The sequence below is a fragment of the Hypomesus transpacificus genome, chromosome 2, assembly GCF_021917145.1.
Source record: "Hypomesus transpacificus isolate Combined female chromosome 2, fHypTra1, whole genome shotgun sequence".
In the NCBI taxonomy this organism is placed as follows: domain Eukaryota; kingdom Metazoa; phylum Chordata; class Actinopteri; order Osmeriformes; family Osmeridae; genus Hypomesus; species Hypomesus transpacificus.
The window spans coordinates 7,833,158-7,856,555 of record NC_061061.1 but is presented as its reverse complement, the minus strand read 5'-3'; the positions used below and the strand labels follow the sequence as shown (position 1 = coordinate 7,856,555).

The 23,398-nt window shown below is 42.4% G+C and overlaps 1 protein-coding gene and 1 long non-coding RNA gene across 6 annotated transcripts in view; one reads left to right on the top strand and one right to left on the bottom strand.

Annotated features, from left to right (window-relative positions):
• The window catches only part of LOC124477599 (cytosolic non-specific dipeptidase-like), a 32,390-nt gene extending 18,377 nt beyond the window's left edge, over positions 1-14,013 (bottom strand). For 2 of the 5 annotated variants that reach the window (XM_047035505.1, XM_047035538.1), the window contains exons 1-2: positions 13,822-14,013; positions 175-336 (exon numbers count right to left, since the gene is read on the bottom strand). The gene's annotated coding sequence lies outside the window, so the exon portion shown is untranslated. Of the gene's footprint in view, positions 1-174; positions 337-404; positions 444-13,821 lie in introns of all 5 variants that reach the window. The other 3 variants (XM_047035513.1, XM_047035530.1, XM_047035521.1) reach the window with 3 other exon arrangements.
• A 38-nt stretch (positions 14,014-14,051) lies between these two features.
• On the top strand, positions 14,052-19,315 carry LOC124477625. The gene is made up of 4 exons (XR_006957171.1): positions 14,052-14,379; positions 15,987-16,125; positions 16,229-16,301; positions 16,528-19,315. It is a non-coding gene; the product is annotated as an uncharacterized LOC124477625 (long non-coding RNA).
• Positions 19,316-23,398: the final 4,083 nt, after the last annotated feature.

Below are 23,398 nucleotides of genomic sequence, written 5' to 3'. Positions count from 1 at the left end.
GACCATAGTGTTATAGATTAAAGTGTGATACAGGTAACTGCAGTGTGCAACAATGCAGCGAGGCAGCAGTAGGTTCAATTACAGAGGTCCAAGCAAATTTGAAGAAAACTTTTACACTACAGATACCAACTCTCTCATTTTCTTGAAAAACATTTTTGCAGTAAATGGTCTTACCGTAGCGAGGGTCGTTCACTGTAGAGGCTATGACAGTCTTCAGAGCCTACTGGACTGACTCTTATGGGGTCTGAGTGGGGTTTATATCCCCTCGCTGGACAGCACACCCACTGCTTGACAGCCGGCCTCCTGCGGAAGCAGGGTCTTAAGGTCAACCATTTCCTGGAGGAATGCCAAGACAGCTGACATGACAAATTGTATTTTCTTGCGGACAGGCACAATTGACTTACCTATTGATCCAAATCCACAAAAGCCTGCAATGTTTCGGCCTGAACAAAGCACAGTAAATAACAAGTGGGCTGTGCTTAGTGACTTTGGGCAAACAAAGATATGACCACAGGGATTTATCACCACAGTACTCAGAACCCCCATTGTGTCAAATATGAAACTTTACCAAGGGTATATAGGGTGGGTGTAAACCCAGTGGCGTTTTGTCGCTGTTTTCCACATTAGATTGAGATTCGGTCATGTCTGGTGGCTTTAAGTCTTTATCCATAGTTTCTGTCTTTTGGAAAATGTCAATCAGAATTTACTTTGTTTTTTGTTACACTTTTGTAACAATGAGGGCCTCATGTACTACACTTTTGCGCCCACTTCAGGCGTATTTGTTTCGCAATTTGCGCGTAAAAGTATGGCAAAGAATGTACAAACAAGCCGCACTCAGGGAAAAGCGCAGACTGCCTGTCGCGGAAACTGCAAATGACAAATTGCGCTTTTTGTGTCATGCATATGCATTCACGGGAGGGTCAAGGGGAAAGTGGGAGTTTCCCATAAAGAGATGGGAGGGAATGCGTTAAGTGCGCCTGATTATGTATTCCGCGGTATATACAAAAACCGCCTGTGAAAGCGCACCTCTATTTTGCAGTGAAAATTCTATGCTTTTTAAAAGCAGGCATTAACCAGGATGCGCAGACGAAGACAAAGGCCAAAGGATTTCTGCCACAAGGATCACACTTTCTGAGTTGAGTGAACACAAAATCATTACGCGTTACTGCAGCCATGCAATATTATAGTTACTCGAAGAATCAAAGATTACATCGAATCTCCGACTCAGCGTTCACATTCCATTCCAGCAGTTGATAAACTCTACAAATACAATACAATACAAATATTGGCATCAGGATCATTTCAAACAGTCATCACTTTTTCGACTTTGGTGGCTGATCCATGATAGAAAGAGAGAAGGAGGCCCATTAAATTGCCCGTTTAAATGATCACAATGTACGATATAGTGGGCGGAGAAAGGCGCTGATTGCCCGATGACCTGCATGTTTCGTAAATACGACGTAAACTGAAGTATCACAGCGTGCGCAATCTGCGGTTTGGCCATGGCGCTAATAACGCTACGTTTGCGAATGTACGTACAAGAGGCCCTGAGATTTTGTATTTAGAGATTCTGTGTTTTGAGAGTCTATCTTTTGAGATTGAAGTTCCACGTGCGCACGTTAAATACATTTGAGCACAGAATAGTTTGCTTGCAAAATATATTCCTCCTGCTGCAGAGATGGTTGTCCTTCTGGAAGGTTCTCCTCTCTTCATAGAGCAATGCTGGAGTTCTGTCAGAGTGTCCATTGAGTTCTTGGTCACCTCCCTAACTAAGGCCCTTCTACCCCGATCTCAGTTTGGCCAGGCGGCCAACTCTAGGAAGAGTCCTGGGGCCTCATGTATAAATGTTGCGTACGCACAAAAAGCTTGCGTACACTGGTTTTCACGCACACTTTGTGATGTATAAAGATTTACTTGACGTGAGAATGTGCGGGCCGTCACAGAAACTTTTGAGCAGACGTGAGAATGTGCAGACCGTCCGCAAAGTCTTGTCAGGCTCTGTAACATGGCAAATTCTAACTGAAAAGTGCCGAGACTCACCAAACATTACAAAATTAAGTTTCCACTAGTGCGTTTATGACGTTGACTATTCAAAAAACATAAAAATAAAAGTTTGATCATTAATGTAGATGATCACATCAAAATGCCGAAACCCAAAACGGGAAATGCTATATAGACTTCTGTTTATACCGCCACTACTTAATAACTTCTGTTAAACTTCAGGCTGTCAAACGAACGAAAAATTACTCAGGAAATGCATGTCACGCTAACCCTATATCTGCCATGCTGTTACGATGCACCACCACTCGTTTCTTCATTAAAGTTTCGGACCATTTCTTCTTAATTTTTGCCATGGTCCGGTTCTCTGAACCCACAGCATTGATGGCCCTATAAAAATAATGATAATTTTATTTGTAATGCACTTTACATTTAGCTAAATCTCAAAGTGCTGCAGGTTAAAAACAAGAAAGGGCGCAAATAGTGACAGTTTTCCAGTCTGCCGACTTTCTTTTGTCACTAATACCTGATGACAGGCCGCTAAACATCACACATCAGTTTAGGCCCCGTCCACACTAGCAAATTTACAAACGCATACATACCCCGTCCACACTAAAGGCCGATTTATACTTCTGCGTTTTTACGCACACGGGGAACGCCCTCTCCACAGGGTTCGACATAAGCGATGGCCCGATGGCCCGGGGCCGGTAAAAAGTAAAGTCGGAACATTTAAATAGCAACTCACTGGCCCGATCGGGCCACTGCAAATTATTGAATGAAAAAATTATCATTCGCATCGTAAAAGTTAACATCCTTCATGTTTTGCTATCTGCTAAATGCATACATAACTTCTGCAGCTCGTGGGGCGCACATTTGGCAAATCAAGAGTTGAGTAAGTGACGAGTGGTTGCCAAATTGTAATTCTCTAATCTCGATACATTTTTTTTTCAAGATGAAAGCAAAGTAGAGCTATGAGTTCAAACGGAAGCAACTTTTTTTATGGAGCTAAGATGCACTGTGTCGTCTGTCGTGTGTTCCCGTCTAAAGCAGACAAAAGTGGATCTTTTTTACACAGGCACTGACAATTTTCGATAACAATCCCTGACCAGCCATGATAGCAGACAGCACCTGGTTTGCGTGACAGTTAAACGGATGGTTGACAATCCGTCTTCCAGGCCGTTGACCATGCTGGTTAGGAATTTAAATGCAGATGCCCATCATGTTATTGCACGACTTAAGGCCGATATATGCTTCTGCGTATACGGACACATGGGAACGCCCTCGTCTCCGTGGAACGCCCTCTAAAAGCTCTCCGTCACCCCTCGTAGAGCCTCGGACAGCTTAACGTGCACCTCCTTAATTTTGTAACTATCCGTCGTAGCTACGGAGAGCTACGGAGAGCTACGGAGACCCCCTTGGCTGTGATTGGTCAGTATTAAGTACCACTTGCATCAGGGGTAGGGGCGGGGTTGCCGTGATAGCAGGACGAACAGAATCCTTTGACCGCCATTGCTTGTAAAGGTTTTACAATTCATATTTCTGCTAAACGGTACATGTAAATCTGAATCTGAATTAAAATGTGATGATAAATGGGCAGTGTAGTTGCTGAAAATGTGCGTATTTCATTGATGGAACGGCTAATTTGTAAATTTGCTCCGACTTTTCGGTAACCTAGGTATATAAACACTCAACGACGTCTAAACAAAAAACCGTTGCGCCACCTACTCTTCTGGCGGTGAATTGTTTTCAGCACCCACAGCCTACGGAGAACCATAAACGCAGTCTATCCGTCCGTATCCGTGCGTATCCGTGCGCCCGCCCATCCGTAAATGGAGACGCAGAAGCATATTTCGGCCTTTATAACAACGGCATATCACGTAATTAAGACGGACAGACGTTCACCTTGTTCCCCCGGGCTATTGAACTGCAGCAGAAGAATGGTGTTGACTTGGGTACTTAGTATCATACTGATGAAATGCAATGGAAGCTTTTATAAATTAGCATTGAAGGACCAGAGGTTTCAGTTTCAGCTAGACAGTCGTGCAGAGATGGCTGTCAGCAAGGAAGAGAGAACGTCATTTTTTAGGTTAAAAGTCAATTGTTTTGCTGACTATTACCTTATTATTATGTATCACTAGAAATGTGATTTCATTTTTGCTCTTTTTATATCCAGGATGTGTTTAATAAATGGTTAAACATGTTAACAGAATAACAACTTACATTTAGTCATTTAGCAGACGCTCTTATCCAGAGCGACTTACAGTAAGTACAGGGACATTCCCCCCGAGGCAAGTAGGGTGAAGTGCCTTGCCCAAGGACACAACGTAATTTTCGCGGGGCGGGGAATCGATCCGGCAACCTTCTGATTAGTAGCCCGACTCCCTCACCGCTCAGCCATCTGACTCCCAACTTATAAGTCTTTGGTTTTGTTGCAACAATGATAAATTACAACTTTTGGAGGGGGGGGCCAGTAAAAATGGCCTTGGGGCCAGTCGCAATTTTTTTTTATGTTGAACCTTGCCCTCTCCATCAAGAAACGCCCTCTGCGTGTCCTCGCAGAGCCCTCGCAGAGCTCTGCGTGCGCCTCCTGATTTTCCTGACTATCCGTCTGTCCGTGCGTCTTTGATTGGTCCGTATTAAGAACCGCTTGCGTCAGGGGTGGGGGCGGGGTTGCCGTGACCAACAAGAGAACAGAATCCTTTGACCGCCATTGTTGTACGTTTTTACAACTCTTATTTCAGCTAAACAGTACATGTAAATCAGCATCTGAATTAAAATGTGACGAGAAATGGGCAGTATAGTTGCTGAAAATTTGCTTATTTTATTGACGGTTCATTTGTAAATTTGCTCTGACTTTTCGATAACCTAGCTAGCATCGCAGTGCAGCGCCATCTACTGTTCTGGCTGTGAATTGCTTTCAGCACCCAGAGCCGTCGGAATAGTATAAATTCAACCAATCCGTCAGACTCCATGCGTGCGTCTGTCCGTCAACGGAGACGCAGAAGTATAAATCGGCCTTAATACGGCATATTCGGACACGGAAAATTGAGCTTTTCGAATACGCTCCCCTAGCCGGAGACATTTGAAAACACCGGGTTCGCGTAGTAGTGTGGACGGGGTCCACGGAGCTTTTCAGATGCGATGACGTCCAGTTGCTATGGCTTTGGGTTAGCTTTCGCTCTATAGACAAGTTTACGCGCCAAAACTAAGGGGCCGCCATAACTCTACAAATATGTAAAAATTAATTTCCGCCGGAAGTGGTTTGCACAGCGTCTGCCAGTGTAAACACAGCGATTTGTCTATGCTAGCTTGGGATCACGGTTGTACTACTTTGACATACTTGTCGTTTGACATTTACTACTGGATAAGTTGCCAAAGTTGTAGCATGTACTTCGTTCGATAACGTCGTCGCCATACTTTTAAGTACATTTAGAGTAGATTTATAGTTATAAAGCTTTTGCCAGTCCATCATTTTGGAGCTTTTAACATGGAGCAAAGGCAATGTCAGAAGATGACTTTTAGTCAGTGATTCATTAGAACATTTGTTGTCTAGCTCTTCAATCTCTCAGCAAAATGTAGGCTAATTATTTGGCTAAAGGATGCCACACGTATCAGACAGAAGTTGTTCAATTAATTCGTAGCCCGACATTAAAAACATTTATAGTCGGTTGACTGATCGCGTTGTTGTCAAAGGAATAAACATGCAGGAACATCATGAACATTCAATGGTCTTGCCAGTTATCCTAGCAAAACATGTAGCATAATGTTCTTTATTTATTGCCAGGACACGGTACAAGTAGCCTAGGCATACGTAAAATTAAAAGCTAACGCTAATTCGTTTGGAATGTCTAGGCTATACTTGATGTTACACGTTGATGTTCAGCCTATTCAATTTAACAACTTCAGAAGGACAAGACAGGCAGTACACTGTTATCCTTCCCAGCTAACACATTTACGTTGCCCTGACGTTGTCGCAACGTCACGCGATGACCAAACATACGTTGCCGCAACGTCTTTGGCGACGTTGCGGGACCGTGCATCTGTGGGGCGCCAGTAGGTTGCCGCAACGTCATCTTGTGACGTTGCCAGTCCGTAACCGCGACGTCGTGGCAACGTTAATTTTCCGACGTTGCCAGTCCGTAACCGCAACGTCGTGGCAGCGTTATTTTCCGACGTTGCCAGTCCGTAACCGCAACCTCCTAGCAACGTAATTTTCTGACGTTGCCAGTCCGTAACCGCGACGTCGTCGCAACGTTATTTTCCGACGTTGCCAGTCGGTAACCGCAACCTCCTAGCAACGTTGTTTTGGGCCGTTGCCAATCCGTAACCGCGACGTCGTGGCAACGTTATTTTCCGACGTTGCCAGTCGGTAACCGCGACCTCCTAGCAACGTTGTTTTGTGACGTTGCCAGTCCGTAACGGCGACCTCCTAGCAACGTAATTTTGTGACGTTGCTAGTCCGTAACTGCAACGTCAACAATTTACTTAATTATGAAGTAACCTATATTTCATATGCAGACCTCATTTGCCCAGAAGGCTACTTGTTTTGGTATAATAGATAGCCAACGTTAGGAGGAATATGTTTGTGTGATGTGTAGCCTGACTCAAGCTAAATCATAAACGAGGCAGCATTTCAGAATCATAAAGTGTTTTAATCGCCATGAAAGTTTGCACAGACAAGGAATTTACTTTGGCAGGAAGGTATACACATTCACCATATAGGAATCCTAAATATGTGGTCTACCTATACTAAAGGGGAGTCAGATGGCTGATCGGTTGGGAAATCAGGCTATTAAATCAGAAGGTTGCCAAATGATGTGTCCTTGGGCAAGGCACTTCACCTTACTTTCCTCCAGGGAATATCCCTGTACTTACTGTAAATAAGAGCATCTGCTAAAATGACAATGCACAAAGTATGCATGTAACATTTACAATTAAAAAACTAAAATGGCCAAAATATATACATACGTGATAAAAAGTGCCACTGCAAAACAAACACTGCAAAACAAACACTGCAAAGAAAAAAACACTGCAAAACAAACACTGCAAAACAAAAGTGCCAAACAAACAAAGTGCAAAAAATGAATTAAAATCTTCTTCCAGTCCCCGCTATGAGTTCTGTCTGTTGGCCCTGACAAGGAAGCACAAAATAAGTTAGTGTTCGATTAACATAATCGCACGTGTGAAAAGGGGCTTTACAAGTCATTAAAAAAATCACATCTAAAATAATATACGTCATCAATTAAAATATTATGTGATTCTAGATTTGTGTCATAGCCATGTGAAAGATTGGATATGGAAGTTGCAAACATGATCATTCACCTGGCTGGTTTTGAATGGGCTGCCGGGGTGTGTTTGAGTGTTTCCTCTATGCGGAGCTCCACAGCTTTCTCTCCCAGTCCCGTCTTCTACTTCATCACAGCGTCTGGAATTAGAAGTCATTAACTTATTGTCAGCACCAATGTGAACGTTGAATGCGTGTAAGCCATAGTTTGTGGGATCTCCAAACACTTACCGCTCTCTTTCGCAACTCCAGCACCTTAAGGCACTCCTCAAGGTCTTGAAGTTCAGCCTGTGTTTGGGCCACCTGTAGGTCCATCACTGGCACCTCTTCAGTGTGTCTGCCCTGTGGTCGCCTGAACAGGAGAGCCTCTCGCTGGTTCTCTTCCAATGTCTCCATCTTCCGGAGCATAACCTGTAATGTGTCTGTAATTAAAGACAAGTAAAACAAGTTTACAAGAGTTTGCATGATTGGCATACACTGTGGTTCTTCTAGATTAGCTGTAACATTGATGTACATAACAAATGTTACCTTGATTGGTCTTTGCCCAAGATGGTACAGCTGAATGGGGTATACAAAGCATTAGTAAGACAACATTTGTTGTTTTGACAAATATGTTTCCCCCACGATCAGAACAACTTAAGTATGCCTTACAATTAGGTATGCCTTACAATGGCAATGGTATGAGTATTTTTTTGAGTGTCTTATATTTGCACTTGCCTGGCTGCCAGCTGTTTTCCGGGGCACCCTATGGGTTCTCCTCCACCAGACCAGAGTTGACACCTAGAGGTATGGCATCTGGTGATGCAAACGTTTTAAGTCATACTTTTGCTTCAAAGCATAGCCTTTAGGGTTGCCATGGCTCATACAATTATTGTCACTGTTATAAACGGTCATTCATTACTTTACCATAATTTCCAAGGGACACAGTACTTGTGATGGTGGTCGGATCACCTGTACAGAAATGAAAGTGGAATGTAGTTTACGTACATAGTAGCCTATTAGTATATTGATATTGAAGAAGCATCGCACATATGTGATCGTTCGAAAGCAGGGCCCCACAGCGTAGCATCGCACATGTGTGATTCTGAACATTCCAACCAACTATTTTCCGATGGGCAGAAACTATATGATAAACACTACAGTATGGCTTCAAAATGTACAATTAGTAGGCTAACAAGTAACACTAGCAAGTAGTAGCATTGGTACGAGTATTATCTTAGGTTGCTAGGTAACGGAAGCTAATTAAAGCTACATACCTTCCGTTTTGGAAAAATAACTCACGTACTCTTGTGAAAGTGTCTGAAATATTTAGAACTCACGCATCTAAAGGTTAAAACGAATACACTTATCCAAAAACAAATGTCATGTACAAATTGGAAGAATTAGTGACATGATACTTTTACAGACGCCATTGCTGTGCATGCCATGACCGACTGTGAACGTGATCAGCCACGCGCTAGCGTCTTTGAAAATTCAGGGCTAGCTAACTAAATAAACTATTTTGGGACAAGGTTTTCTAACAGTTCTGAACTTTTATTTTCACTGATTCTTTTGAGGGTGATTTTTGAGACTCTAAACTTTGATAACATGTATGCATTTTCAGTATTTCAAAACAACTTTCTGGAGGGTTTAACCTAGCTAGCGAAATTCTAACGTAGGCCTACTAGTAAACAATGTGAATCTGATATAACGCTATAAACAACTCAATTTCAAACCTATATGCCCCATCCAATTTCTAAAAATATGTTTATATATTTAAAACTATGTCTGTAAAGAAACTCACCTTTGAAGTAACTTATTTCCAGGTAAAATCCATTGTGTGAAAGACGGTAGGACCCCGGCAAAAACTGTTTAGGAAGCCCAGTTTCAGCTATGCCTTGAAATGGGCATGCGCAAAGTTGTTGCTCAGGGGCAGACTGAGGGGCAGGTTTGCTAAGGAAGAATTGTAATATTCTGTGATGACTTGTCTTTGAAAATGAAACTCTTAAGAGTCGCTTACCTTTTGGTCACATTTAACAATTTTGTAGGCCTATTACAAAACTATTGGAGCACAAATTTGCATGTCATACAGCTTTGGTGTGCTATAGCCTACAAATAATGTTTGCTTAATCATGTTACTCATCACACATTGATTGCTTTTGTACATGTTTATAGTAAAGAATAAAAGACTAAATTATATTCCACATTCTGTCTTTTTTAATTTACGATGTGTCTGCATATGAGAACATTGATGACCAATGACCTGCTGGGGCTGAGCAGCACATGAATTACATGCAGTGTCTACATTTATATATATAAACCACTATATTGCACTCAAGATCCGTTGTCCTGCGACAAAAATAAGGTAACCAGCCGACCAAGGGACGACGTCGCGGCAACGTTGTCCACGGGTCTAAAAATAAGGTAACCAGCCGACCAAGGTACAACGTCGCGGCAACGTTGTCCACGGGACCAAAATTAACGTAACCAGCCGACCAAGGTACAACGTCGCGGCAACGTTGTCCATGGGACCAAAAAATAACGTAACCAGCCGACCAAGGTACAACGTCGCGGCAACGTTGCCCACGGACCTAGAAATGACGTTACCAGCGGACCAAGGTATGACGTCGCGGCAACGTCGCCCACTGGTCTAAAAATAACGTAACCAGCGGACCAAGGTACGACGTCGCGGCAACGTTGCCCACTGATCTAAAAATAACGTAACCAGCCGACCAAGGAACGACGTCGTGGCAACGTTGCCCATGGGACCAACTGGCAACATTCCCTTTATAACGTTGCTACGACGTTGCCACGACGTTGCCAGAAGGTAACGTCGCGGGTTACCAACTGAGCACTTACTGGCAACGTTGCCGCAACGTCATGTGTTAGCTGGGTTATTTATGTGTCTTGTTACTGCCTGAAGTGCCTACGTATCTATTTTTCCTATGAACCCGGTTATGACTGCTTTAAACAAGCACCGGTTGGCTACACACCTCATGCCGGGCTTATAGATGTGTGTATTGGCACTTTGAAAGGTTTGAATTATTATATCCATATATCAATGTATAATTATTAAATCCACTGCAACAGTAGGACAAAGGAACACCAACAAAATGTGAATAGCCTTCAAACAATACTGTAGTATAGCCTAACAGTAAAAGGCTAGAGTCGATTCTAGAGGCGATTCTAGGTTTTAAAACAGAAGTGGTCGTAGCACCATCTAACCACTCATTCAGGTGCTTTCTCGAGTGTTTGCAACCAACTACCATATAATAAAAAAAATGCTATTATGTCAAGATGAACATGGAAGGTGAAAGAAATATGCTGCTCCATCTCTATAATTTATTTACCAGTTTAGTTAGTGTACTTCAGGTACAAGTATTATCACAAGTGATCTTGGGCTTGGGCATCTATTAAGTTTAATAGATATGCGTTACTCCTACGCAGAAGGCGAGTGTCCTACTCGGTGTGCCTGAACGATAGGGGAAAAGGCAGTGAAGATGGTTTAAACCAAACACAGCGGTGATTCTAGGTGAGACCTGGCTGAACAGCTAGCTGGTGGGACTATTGCCAGAGGAGTATGTAAACAGGGCACCGTGGCGGGAGGGTGGGGCAGGAGTGGCGTAACCATGACAACGATTGTCATGTACCCGTGTTAGTGTGGACGGCAAACATTTGGAAAACGATATGAAAATGCTAGTGTGGACGGAGATCGTTTGTTTTTTATTGATTGTATATTTTGAGTTTTATTCACATCCGTTCTGCAGGTACAATGCATTGTGACAAACAAATTTGATTAGGTTAAAATTATACAAATAATCGTGATCTCAATATTGATCAAAATAATCGTGTGCAGGTGTCACAATTGGCTATATTTTCCCAAATGTATGTATTTTGGTTTCTAATATAATCCAAATGGAAATGGAAAAGGGGGGATACTCAATTGAGTTGGAAGTGTAAATGTACCTTACAGTGACAGCCTGTTTTGACAGCTGGGTTTGATTGTAATCAATCGGAATTATGACGTTTATGAGGGAATCCCTCTGCTTGCTGCGTTCACAGTGGTAACACCAATTAAGGCATTAATCTGTTCTCAAAACAGAATAATCCCATCAAACGTTTATGGTTATTGAACAAATTGTTATTTTCAGAAAAGAGAAAATGTTTGGCTGAGTCATGTGTTCTTAGTTCTCCCAGTGAGACAGGCCCAAAACCTATTTCCGCCATCAAACTAAATTATATAATTTATTACATGGAGAAGACATGACAGGCAGAAAAAGGAAAAACAAGCATTGTCCCAAACAAACTCCTTGCAAACTGGTAATTTTGTGCATGTGTGTTTCTACGTCTGTGTCTCATAATTCTATGGTGTTACTAGGGAAACAGATTAAAGTCATACCTCTGAGATTAAAACCTAGGTAAAACCTAGGTAACAAAGCTAGCTCTACACCCCTCTCACTTAATTCAGAGAGGAGAAAAAGTGATTAAAATGGTCATGGTTTAGGATTTGTCAGGTCCAAAGTTAAGGTGAATAATACATTCAGTGATATATTGAGAACAGAAAAATAAAGAATAATTGGTTGTCCTTTCACTTAGAATCTGCATTTGTAATACCAAGAATTGTGTGAAAATAAATGATAACTACAATAGCCTACCCCACACTCCTTTCATAGCTTTTTAAACTTAATTTTCCTTAAATCGTGGTAAGTAAGATTACACAGAACAATCAGGACTGCAGGATCAAAACAAGGAGGCAGGAACGCCGAGGTCACACCACTACCATCTGCCCTGTCCGCCTGCCTGCCGCAGTAAGAGGGGAGCCGGCAGGCAAGAGAGGGGACGGTGGAAAATATGGTGGGGGAGGGGCAGGTCTAGGTTGGGCGGTGCAGGCTCCACAGGCAACAATGTGAGTGTGGAGGCAGGAGCTGCTCGTCTTGCTAGCTCTAGTGCTAGATAGCTCTCCCTGCTCTGCTCTCTGGAGCATCAAGATAGCTCATGCTGCTGTTCTTTTTCTCTAGGTCAGGGGTCGGCAACAGGCGGCCCGCGGGCCAATTGTGGCCCGCCAGCGATTTTATTTGGCCCGTCAAAATATTTCCAATTATATATTTTTTATAACGTTTTTTTCCCCGTCGACTTTTATTTTGAAACCGGAAACTGGGTATGGTGTCATTAGATGTTGTCGACTTCATGCAGCGCCGGCGTCGCCTGCAGCCCGGTTGACTTGAAGTAACCAATGGCATTCTCAGCTTCAAGGCAGCCGGCTGTCGGCGCTGCCGTCGCTGCATGAAGTCGAATACACTTATTGACTTTTCTGAAGTATTTTTTCGCCATGTCATCGCTACCATATGATCGCTACACCTCACGGCTGACAGATCGCCTGAGGTGAAAGCACAGTTATGGTTAGTAATCATGGGCAGCGCTCTCTATGGCAGCGCTAGGAAGGGGCTAGCAGGTGCTTCAGCACCCCCAAGAAAGACCAAAGCACCCCGATAGCACCCCCCACGACATTGCTTATTAATTTATAGTTTCAGGCCCGGAATGGCCATCGGGAGAATAGGGAGAATTCACGGTGGGCCGCTTTGCCCGCTTATAAATTGGGCCAGAAGATCGCCTGCTTTCTCTTTGTTTTTTTCACACACCGAATAACAGGATATGCCTTAAGTTTGTTAAGTTACTGTGTGACTGAAAAGTAAGCTAATAGGCTACATTATGTTTTAATCTAATTAAGCGCATGATCAGACCGTGCATTAAAAAGTGCAGTTCAGTTGTCGCGCATGTTTCTCAAACACAAACCATAATTTATTGTTGTGGAGGGAGTTAGCTAGATTAAGCTGAAGCGAAAAAAATAAAATGGAAGGGATAAGATCCCAGGAGGAACTGAAAAAGCCAGGTAAAAAATTAAATTTTTGCTCGCATTAATGTGAAGTTCCGATTTCACCTCACATTAAAACCTTGACTAGGTCCTAGTAATCCTATTCTCACTTGATGACAGTATTTATGTGCACCAACGATGACGACCCACCACGTTGGGATGACAGTGACGACCATGTTGATACACTTCGTTAACAGACCACCAATGGGCTCATGCACATGGTTTATTATCGTTAGCTATTTGTAGTAGACATACCCATTCTCCATATAGGCCTAGTTGTTGCGAGTGCACGTATCGCAAGGGCACCTATCGCAGCGTCTAAATAGGCAGTAACCCAGACTCTGGCCCGCCGTCTAGTGGCGAGGAAAAATACTGGCCCGTGGCCCAAGTTACTTGCCGACCCCTGCTCTAGGTAGTTACCTAGCTAGCTCTAACTCTCCGTAGCTATCTGCCAAGCTAGCTCAATCTGATATGCTCTCTTTAGCTAGCGCATTCTGTTATGCTCTCTGTTGCTAGCACCTTAGCTAGCATATACTGTTATGCTACGCAGCTAGCTAGCTCATACTGCCCTGACCTCAGTCACTACGTAGCTACCTTTTCTGCGCTGCTCCGCTCATTTTTGCGTTCTTAAGTCCGTTTAGGAAGTATGCCAGCAGAAAGGTTTGTACAAAACAGAAAGTAGGCTTACCAAGGAATCAAAGCCAGTATACTGACGACTGCACAAAGGTACACTCACACAGACAGAAGTACACCTTGCTTTGCTGTACTTGTGGACTGACAAGGAATTGAATGAATGGCCTTGAGTATAGAAGCACACTGAACAGCCCCTTTCCTCGAGCATGCGACAAGCTTCATTATCTCCAACGCTTGGCATTCTCTCTCATGCACTCTCTCTGCTTCTCTGTCCACTTTAGCTACACTATTGGAAAGCAGCCAGGCTTAGTTACACTTATGCATGCACACCAATGTTCCCTCTAAACTGCGCGGCCGCGAAGACCAGTTGAAGGACCCGCGCACTAGATTTTTCAGACCGCGCACAAAATAAAATCAATATTTTTGTAATTATTATTTTAGAAAAACTATAAATGTTAAAGCTTTTGACAAAATGACGACCCTGGCGCTCAGCTGAAGCTTTGCCTAGCAGCGAAAATCAGGAACGTTAGAACTACCACAATAAAGGGCAGTTTTACATTTAAACACGAATGGCTTGATGAAATCCTTCAAACGGACACAAGCGTTTGTCCAGGTAGGATGTCAGGAATTCTATTATGCTGTTGTAGTATAGGATAGTTGAAAACGATGTCAATATGAGAGTTAAGGAATCTACTACATACTAATATGCTTTGGTTTCTTATTTTACAATTAATTATACTAATTATCTGATGTGCATAGACTAGATTAATAACGGTAGCCTACAGTTAACATTCTGAGTAGTTCAAAAATAAACAATTCAAGACAATGTTTTTCCAAGTTTATATAAACAAAAAAAAAGTTTGGAAACGTTATTTAGGTCGATTATTCCTCCCCTTCAATAATACCAATTGGTATTGTATTTTATATTGTTGTAAAGCCTGATTAGTCACCTTTACAATGAGGTACAACTTGTAAGGATTGTGCATTTGTGGAATGAGCAACACAGCTAACCGTGTGGGTAGCGCCCCCCCCAAAAATGGCCAAAATCCTCTGCAATATTCTTCTGTTGGTATTCACTCTGGTTTTGAGCTTCAAGTGGGATCAGCTTGTGCTAGGGTGACCAACGCAAACATGTTGGCTAACTTGCGACAAATCCTGGTTGAGGAATGGGATGCCATCCCACAGCAGTGTGTGACCAGGCTGGTGACCAGCATGAGGAGGAGGTGCCAAGCTGTTGTGGCTGCATATGGATCTTCCACACGCTACTGAGGTTCCTGACAGTGTAAAATTAATAAAGTGTAAAAATTGCCTATATTTGTTGTTTGGGGGAGTGCAATCATCCAATTCACCAAGCAACTCAAAACGAGAGTGACTACCAACAGAAGAATATTGCAGAGGATTTTGGCAAAACATTTTGGGTAGCTACCCACACGGTTAGCTGTGACTAATTAGCGTGTGTGACGTTGTTAGCGTGTATTAGAAGGTAGAAGCTCTAGTAAGGTTTCTGATGGTGGTGTCCATATCATCTGCGGAGGCAAAGCGCAGTTTCAGTGTGTTACGCAGATTGAAAACATGGTTGCGATCAACCATGACACAAAAAAGGCTCAATGGCATTGCTGTGTGCCATATTCACCAAGACGTAGCCTAGGCTACTTGACAAATTGGACGGACAAGATATTACCCAGCAATATCTTAAGGCATATGAAAGGAGGAGAGATGTTTTGGGGACCTATTTTGTCTGCTTCTAAGTAAATTTGTTTGGCAGCAGAGGGAATTCTTTTTTTTTTTAATCAATTTTGTTTATTATTGGAAACAAATTACAATGACACACTTGCAGAGGGAATTCCGAATATTTATTTTAAAGTTTAAATTTTATTTCACATTTCATGGTATATAGGCTACACTTTATTTATGTAAATCTGTTTAAGTGTTTATATTTCCGTGTTCATACACTTTTTTATATTTGTAATAATTTACATCCTGCTGAGATCAACAAATGTTTAAATAAAACATTTGCAGAGGGCATGAAGTTTTGGTGCATGATTGACATACTAATGTTTATTGCAGCTTCAGTATATATACATATAAATTACACAAAATAACTAATTGAGTTTGAACTTGGTCCCCCCCATTTCAAAAATTCCATCTGCACCCCTGACTTAGGCCAACTGATCTTGCCACAAAGCTAAATCTTATAATAATGAATTCTCAACTCTTTAGGAGTAGAGTGGTTTGGCAGCCTCCTAGCACTTCGCCATCTCTCTGTCCGAACTCCGGAGGCAACATCACTGGGAGCTACAGCCTTCAATAAAACTACAGAGGTGGAGTTCTTTGAAAATCTGGCAGTAGTGGTGGACAGGTGACCGAATGAATTCTTTAGTTGCAAATGTTTTATGGAGGCTTTACCTGTTAGATTTGGTTTTGATTCTGATAAGGTTTTTCCCTTGCCTATTCTTTAACAGGCACACATTCCCTCCACACATGATTTACAATGTGGCTGAAACAGGCGTCTTTACAGTACAAAAGCAATGGCAGGTAAGCTACACATGATACACTAGAGAGCACCAGACTGATTCTGAGTGGCTTGTGATAATGACCAGCTAGCTATTGGCAGAATGCTGAAACTGATGCCATTTGTAATGTTGTGAACCTGTGAACTGGAAAAAATGAATGGACTGAAACGAAATACAATGTACCTTTAGACCAATAGTAGCCTACTGATTGCACATGCCATTGATTCTAAACTTTCTATTTGATTCAGGTTGTGACAGAGAAAGGAAAAAAGCAAGTTGGTTCTATCACATCAGCTGAGAGAGGAGAACTGGTGACTGTGGTGTGTGCAGTGAATGCTGCTGGTAATGCCATACCTCCCATGTTTGTCTTCCCCAGAGTTAGGCTTAAGGACGACTTCATGATAAGAGCACCTCCAGGAGCCAAAGGTGCCGGGATGGATGAATGAAGACACCTGGCCTGAGTTCCTTGATCACCTGATACAGCACACTAAGTGCACTGCTGACCATCTTATGCTGCTAAACCTTGATAATCTTAAAGCTCACGTCACACTCAAGGCAGTAGAAAAAGCACAGAGCAACGGTATTGTTCTGCTCACCCTTCCACCCCACACATCCCATCGCATGCAGCCTCTCGACGTGACCGTGAATGGCCCGTTCAAGATCCCATACAGCCGAGTTCTTGATGGGGGATGAGATCTAACCCTGGCAAAACAGTACTTGTGAATGAGGCCTTCTTGTCAGCAGTGACACCACGGAATATCACTTCTGGATTCAAGTCCACTGGGATTTTCCTAAATAACCAAGATATTTTCCTGAGGAAGCGTTTGCACCATCCATGGTGTTAGACCGGCCAAATCCTGAGCTGCATCCACTGGTCCATCCACTTCAGATGATCCGGATGGTCCACGCCCCTTCAGATGATCCACCCCCTGCAGATGAACAACCTGCAGATGAACCACCTGCTGCAGATGATCCACTCGCTGATGCTAATCCATCCACTGCGTGTGGTCCACCTGGACGTGCCTCGCCAGCTGACTCAGATGTGCGACATATTCCCAGCCGCCCTGGATATGTGTCTCCTTGTGAAATCCTTAAACTTCCCAAATGTCCCCCCAGAGCACAAAACAAAAGAAAGCGTGTGAAGACAGCCACCCTAACTGATACTCCTGAGAAGCAGACAATAGAAAAGGCTTATGAAGAGAGACAAAATAAACTGGCAGGGAAAAAACAAAATGGCAAAGAAAAGGGAAAACCGAAAAAGAAAGCACCCAAAAAGAAAATCATAGATAGCAGCTTTGAGGATCGATGTCCCTGTCACACTTGATGATGAGTTTGACAAAAAGAGCTCTGAGGATGAGAGGAGTGATCCTGGAAACACAGATCTGTCCGTGGGTTACTGTCCTAGTTAACTTTGCAACCAAACACAGGAGTCTCGGTTACGTTGGCATGCTTGAGAAAGTTGAGGATGACAAAATACTTACACAATTCCTCAGAAGAATCCAGGGAAACAAAAAAGAGTGGGTGAGACCCACGTTTGCTGTAAAAGAAAATGATGTGGCACATGTTCCTAAAGGTGATGTGGTGAAGAAGCTGCCTCAACCTAATAGGCCTGGAAGAACCACACGGAGACAGCACCTCTTCACCTTTCCCTGTAACCTTCAGGGCTGGAATGTAGAGTAGGCCTTCTTATAGAGTATGAGGCTGATGTTTTAATTAGGGCTATGAAAAATAACGCGTTAACGCGTTATGATTAAATTACAGGATTAATTCGTTATTTTTGTTTAACGCATTTAACGTAATATACCCACAATTCCACCCAATTTGCAACTTCTGGATGACAAGTTTGTGTTCCAAAAAACCCAAAGTGATATGCACACTGCGGGAAGACGTTATCGCTCTGGATAAGAGCGTTTGCTAAATGACTGAATGCTAAATGACTGAATGTTATCGTTTCACCGAAGCAATACCAGCCTAACCAATACCACCTCAACGCGAAGGATGCGTTGGTCGGCGAGGGGAGTTCAAGTAGAATGTGCCAAACCACCCTTACTGAACAGCGTAGGGCCCTCACTAATTCTGCCTGTGACAAGGTGACTAGCACTGCCAAATGTATTGCAAAAAGCTGTAGACCGATTTATATTGTTGAGGACAAGGGGTTCACCCAGGCCCGGACTGGCCATCGGGGATACCGGGAGAATCCCCGGTGGGCCGATGGGGTTGGGATGGTCCAAAACACCGGCCCACTTCCATTACCAACCGGCCCTCTGACATCGCCAACATCTCATATTATTTCACATGTCACAGCTTGAATACGTAAAAATAGTTCTTAGACCTTTCGTCGACTAATACCACTGACTGATATTTATACTGCTCCTTGCGATCTGTATTTACACTCATGGTGCCGATTTTTCAAAAATGTTCTGACCTGTGTTCTGAAATGTGTTCTTACGGACTTTACGTTAAACGGAAGTTTAACGTAAGAAATTCAACATATATGATGTAATTTCTTTGTAATCATCCAAAATAATGCTGAGTGGAAATTGGTAATTTTTCAAGTAGGCCAATGACTGGTCGATACGTGCGATCGATGCATAGAGTGGACAACGTGTTTTGAGGGGGCCGGGCACCGTTTACTGAGTGGGCCGGTCTGACAGTAAAACTCCCGGGCCACTTTTTCCCCCCAGTCCGTCCCTGGAACCGTTCACCAAAGTTTTGCGAGTGGCAAGGTACTGCAAAATCAAAGACGCACACTAATGACAACAATTCGGAAAATCGGTAATATGTAATTAATCATGATTAATCCACAGAAACCTGTGATTAAATTGATTAAATTTTTTTATCATTTCACAACCCTAGTTTTAATCCAGGTGGGTGTAGTCCTGGTGGGTCTGGTCCTGTGTGAGACCCAGACTGTTCTTGCTGGTTCTGATTATGGTCCCCTGATGTGTTCTAATATAACTGGTTCTATCTGTCATTTGAATGTTAATTAAAACATTGAATTATATTATGTTGTACATGATTTTGTTCAGAGTTACTTACGAGTGTTTAAATAAATGTGCTTACAAGTTACTTGACAAATCCCCATGATACTGTTACTAGTCTGATATTAGTTTTGGAATGTGTGGTTGTCAATTGTCAATTGGCGCCGAAAATGGCTGCCTGGGTAGGCTCTCCTGCTGACAAGTAAATTCCTTGTCTGTGCAAACTTTCATGGCGAATAAACTCCAATTCTGATTCTGATCTAGCTGTCAGGATTTAAACTATTACAACATGTGTTGTTATGGTAGTTTTAAAGTGGAACAGTGTTAATTTTGGCAGCAATTTTGGTTTAGTCTTTAGACGAAAATACTTAGTATAGTCATTTAGTCATTTTAATCCTTCTTAGTTTTAGTCTAGTTTTAGTTGACGAAAACTAATTTTTGTCTAGTTTTAGTCACATTAAATTACAATATTAAACTCCTTTTTCCCCTTCTCAGGTGGCTGAGCGTTTAAGGAATCGGGCCAGTAAACAGAAGGTTGCCGGTACGATTCCCGGCCGTGCCAAATGACGTTCTGTTTTTGGGCAAGGCACTTCACCCTACTTGCCTCGGGGGAATGTCCCTTTACTTACTGTAAGTCGCTCTGGATAAGAGCGTCTACTAAATGTAATGTAAATGTTCTCAGTAGGGATGTGCATCTCCGTCACTGAGGACGATGCAATACACATCTCGATGCACTGCCAACGATCCGATACATTAAACATACATAAAAGCAACTACTAATGCGATACCATTCACCCCTATTGCGATGCAGTGCGATTTGACAAGATGTGATTCAATGAGATGCCATGCAAAATAATATGATGCTATGCAATTTAATATGGTACATAATGATGTATTTCTTTGTCAGACAGCAAATCATCAATTAACTAAACAAGTGAAAGTTGTACTTCACATATTGAACACAGTCTCTGACAAAAGATAAAATAACATCAGGCCTGGACCTTACCTTAAACCAGTCCTTCTTTCCTGTTGTATGTGTTCTCTGAATTTAGAAAAGGCTAAACTATTACTGGCAGTCAAGCTGCTGTAAACACTCATTTAACACCACACACTAAATTGAACTAATGTCCTACTTTAAGGTTTTTCTCAATGACTCAGCTATCTCTCGTATTACTTTGCAGTACACAACAGGGATTTGTTTTGTCGGAAAATATAGAATTCCTATTCTTGCTAGGGATACCGGTGGAGCTAGCCACTGACTGTAGCCATAGCTGAATCCGAGGGGGAGGCAGACGTCTCCACACAAATACCATATAGCCTCTTCAGGTGACTACCTAAATTAGCCATGTTGCCTGTGTACTTTATAGCAGCACGACATATCTTGCCAATTGCATGGGTTGATAACACTCACTCGCCCGAACACGCCTCTCACTTGCGCGAAACTTGGCCGAGAGACAAGAATCGGCCACTGACAGCAGAAGAGATGAGAGCGCGCTTAAGAAACAGAGAGGAGGAATCTAACTCTAAAATTATTGGAGAAAAAAAGTATTGTGACTCCGTCAAACACCAACATTTTCGTCTTTTCTCGTTAATGAAAGTTGTTGAAATAACTGTGGGAGTCTTTACTTTAAATCCAAGCCGGTTTTATTTGTTTTATAAAACCTACAGAAAACCACATTGAACTTGGCGGGAGAGGTGTGCGCCGATCATAGAGTTAATATATCTAGAGTAAGCTACTTTTGTCTTCCAAGATGGCATCCCCATTTATTTCTATGAAAAGTGCTCAGTGGCGCAGTGAGGCAAGCGAGAGCGCGAGTCCGGACGCGGCCATCTTTCCACTTCCGTGTCTTCCTGTCTAGCTTTAAACAGTGGCTCTTTTTTTCCTTAGCTCCGAGAGCTCATTTAAATCGGCCAATGTGAACTTTTGTGCTCGTGCCCTCTTAGTATCCGCGAGCACATTTGCAGGCAACTTTCATTGACTAAGCAAATAAATGGGTTGCTAGTTTACCCATTTAGGATTGGTTTCAAACTTAGCAAAAGTCGGAAAAAATTATTCTATGAAAAAGCTAGTAGTATGAGCCAGGTTTGAGAATCAAACAAAAATTATTGGGGGAGATAGTTTTGTAAATGTTGAATGGAGTTAATAGAATAAAAACGACCGGAAGAGTCGGAAACCTAATCGTACATGCAATACCACCTACATCCACCGGGGCCGTTGCTTCAAGCCGAGGGGCGAGGGCTTGGCGCCGATAGCCTGGCTCTGCCCTCCTACGTACTTCCGCTCAATTTGGATTTTGCTCGGCTCGGCTCTGAAGTCAGTTTCCAGAAACACATTTTTTGTAGGTCCAATCAGCGAACAGAGGGAGTGGCTGAGAACGATGACGTTAATGTCTTGCACTAGTTTGAGTAGTTCAGTAATGGCGGCGGAGAAAGATGCGAAACTATTCTGCGGTTGTGGCAACGCTGCCGAATATCCATAGGTTAAAGTCGGAGCAAGAACATTCCTTGCTGAGTTTTGTTGGTGGCCATGATGTTGTGGCCCTCCTCCCCACGGGGTTCGGGAAAAGTTTGATTTTCCAGCTACGGCAGCTAGCTCGTTACAGTAGTGGTGCAGGAGTTGGCTAAGGCGAACGCTTGCGATTGGTTATGGCAAATCAGAGTGGCTCTGGGCGGATCCAATAGTTTTAAACTTCAACAGAGGACCCGCCTTCAAGGAAGTTAACATTTGTCAATGGAGAGATCCCAGACCCTCTGTACAAATGAAATGTAAGAGGGTCTGGTTAGGACGAGCCTGAAACCCGAAACACGCATGTGCACCTTTTTTTGTCTCATAGCGTGCATACAGAGCGCAAACATAATCATTCACCAGAATGATCTACAAAAGTTATAAAATATTTAGTCATAGTTTTTTTTTTTCAAAGGTCCGTTTTTGTCACGTCTTACTGGTCTCGTTTTAGTCATGAGAAAAAGGTCATTAACGAACATTTTTCGTCATAGTTTTCGTCGACGAAATTAACGCTGAAGTGGAAAAAGTAAGTGGATTGATCAGTTTACCCCCAGCTGGTTCACTTTACCCCCTTGATTTCCCTGGTCTGTTACCCCTTTGTCCTGAAGACATTCTGATCATTTACATTGCTTAGAAACATCCTGAATTATTGGGAAATGTGTACATTTTACTGATATATCATTTTAGCTTGCCTAGGGGAGCAAATGTAAAAAATGTCTCACATCACCCCGCTCTCCAGGAATCACAAAATACATTTGTGAAGCGCGTTTGTTTGTGAATCACAAAATACATTTGTGAATCGCGTTTGTTTGTGAATCACAAAATACATTTGTGAATCGCGTTATGTTTGTGAATTATGAAACTAATCTAACTCCTTATAACTCGGCATTACATAGAATACGTCCACTATTGCAAAGATATACATATTTTTTTTTTTTTTTTTCGCATTATAGACAAAGCATCATGACACTGTATGATTTGAAATAATTCAGTATCACACTAGCATTTAATTCCAGAGATGCTTTAGTGTTTTCTATGACGTTCAAACCATTTTGACAAACAAGCACAAAGCGATGCCATCAGTCACAGCAACAGACATACTGAATATGAACAAAAACACATGTTCGACCAGACCAATAGGATACAGACAACAAAACTGTGCATCCTTTGGACTGCATTTTAAATAGAAAAAACATGCACATTAACATATTTTTTGAAAAACGTTTTAAAAATGATATCTCTTGGCACAGTTAAGAAAGACACAAAAGAAAGCAACTGAAGCAAATTACATCCTGTTCACTTTTTAATGAGATGCTTTTCTGAAGTTTAAATCTTTATAGGGTACTCAGCCTCCAACAATTTGGAAAACATTTCTCATCATGGAATCTATACTATCTGTAAGATAAAACTTCACAGACTTGCAGTAGTATTTCAGTAAAATTGTCATTACAATAATGTTAAATGTATTTAGGACCTTTATCTTAAAAGGACATTTGTTCAGTGATGCTCTACTCACAGCCAATAACTGACTGAATGTTTAAAGCTTAGGTGTCAAGTTGAAGAATAAGGTTCGTAGCTTAACAATAAATCCATCTCCTGCTTCTGCAGAGGAGGAGCACCGGCTTCTCTGTC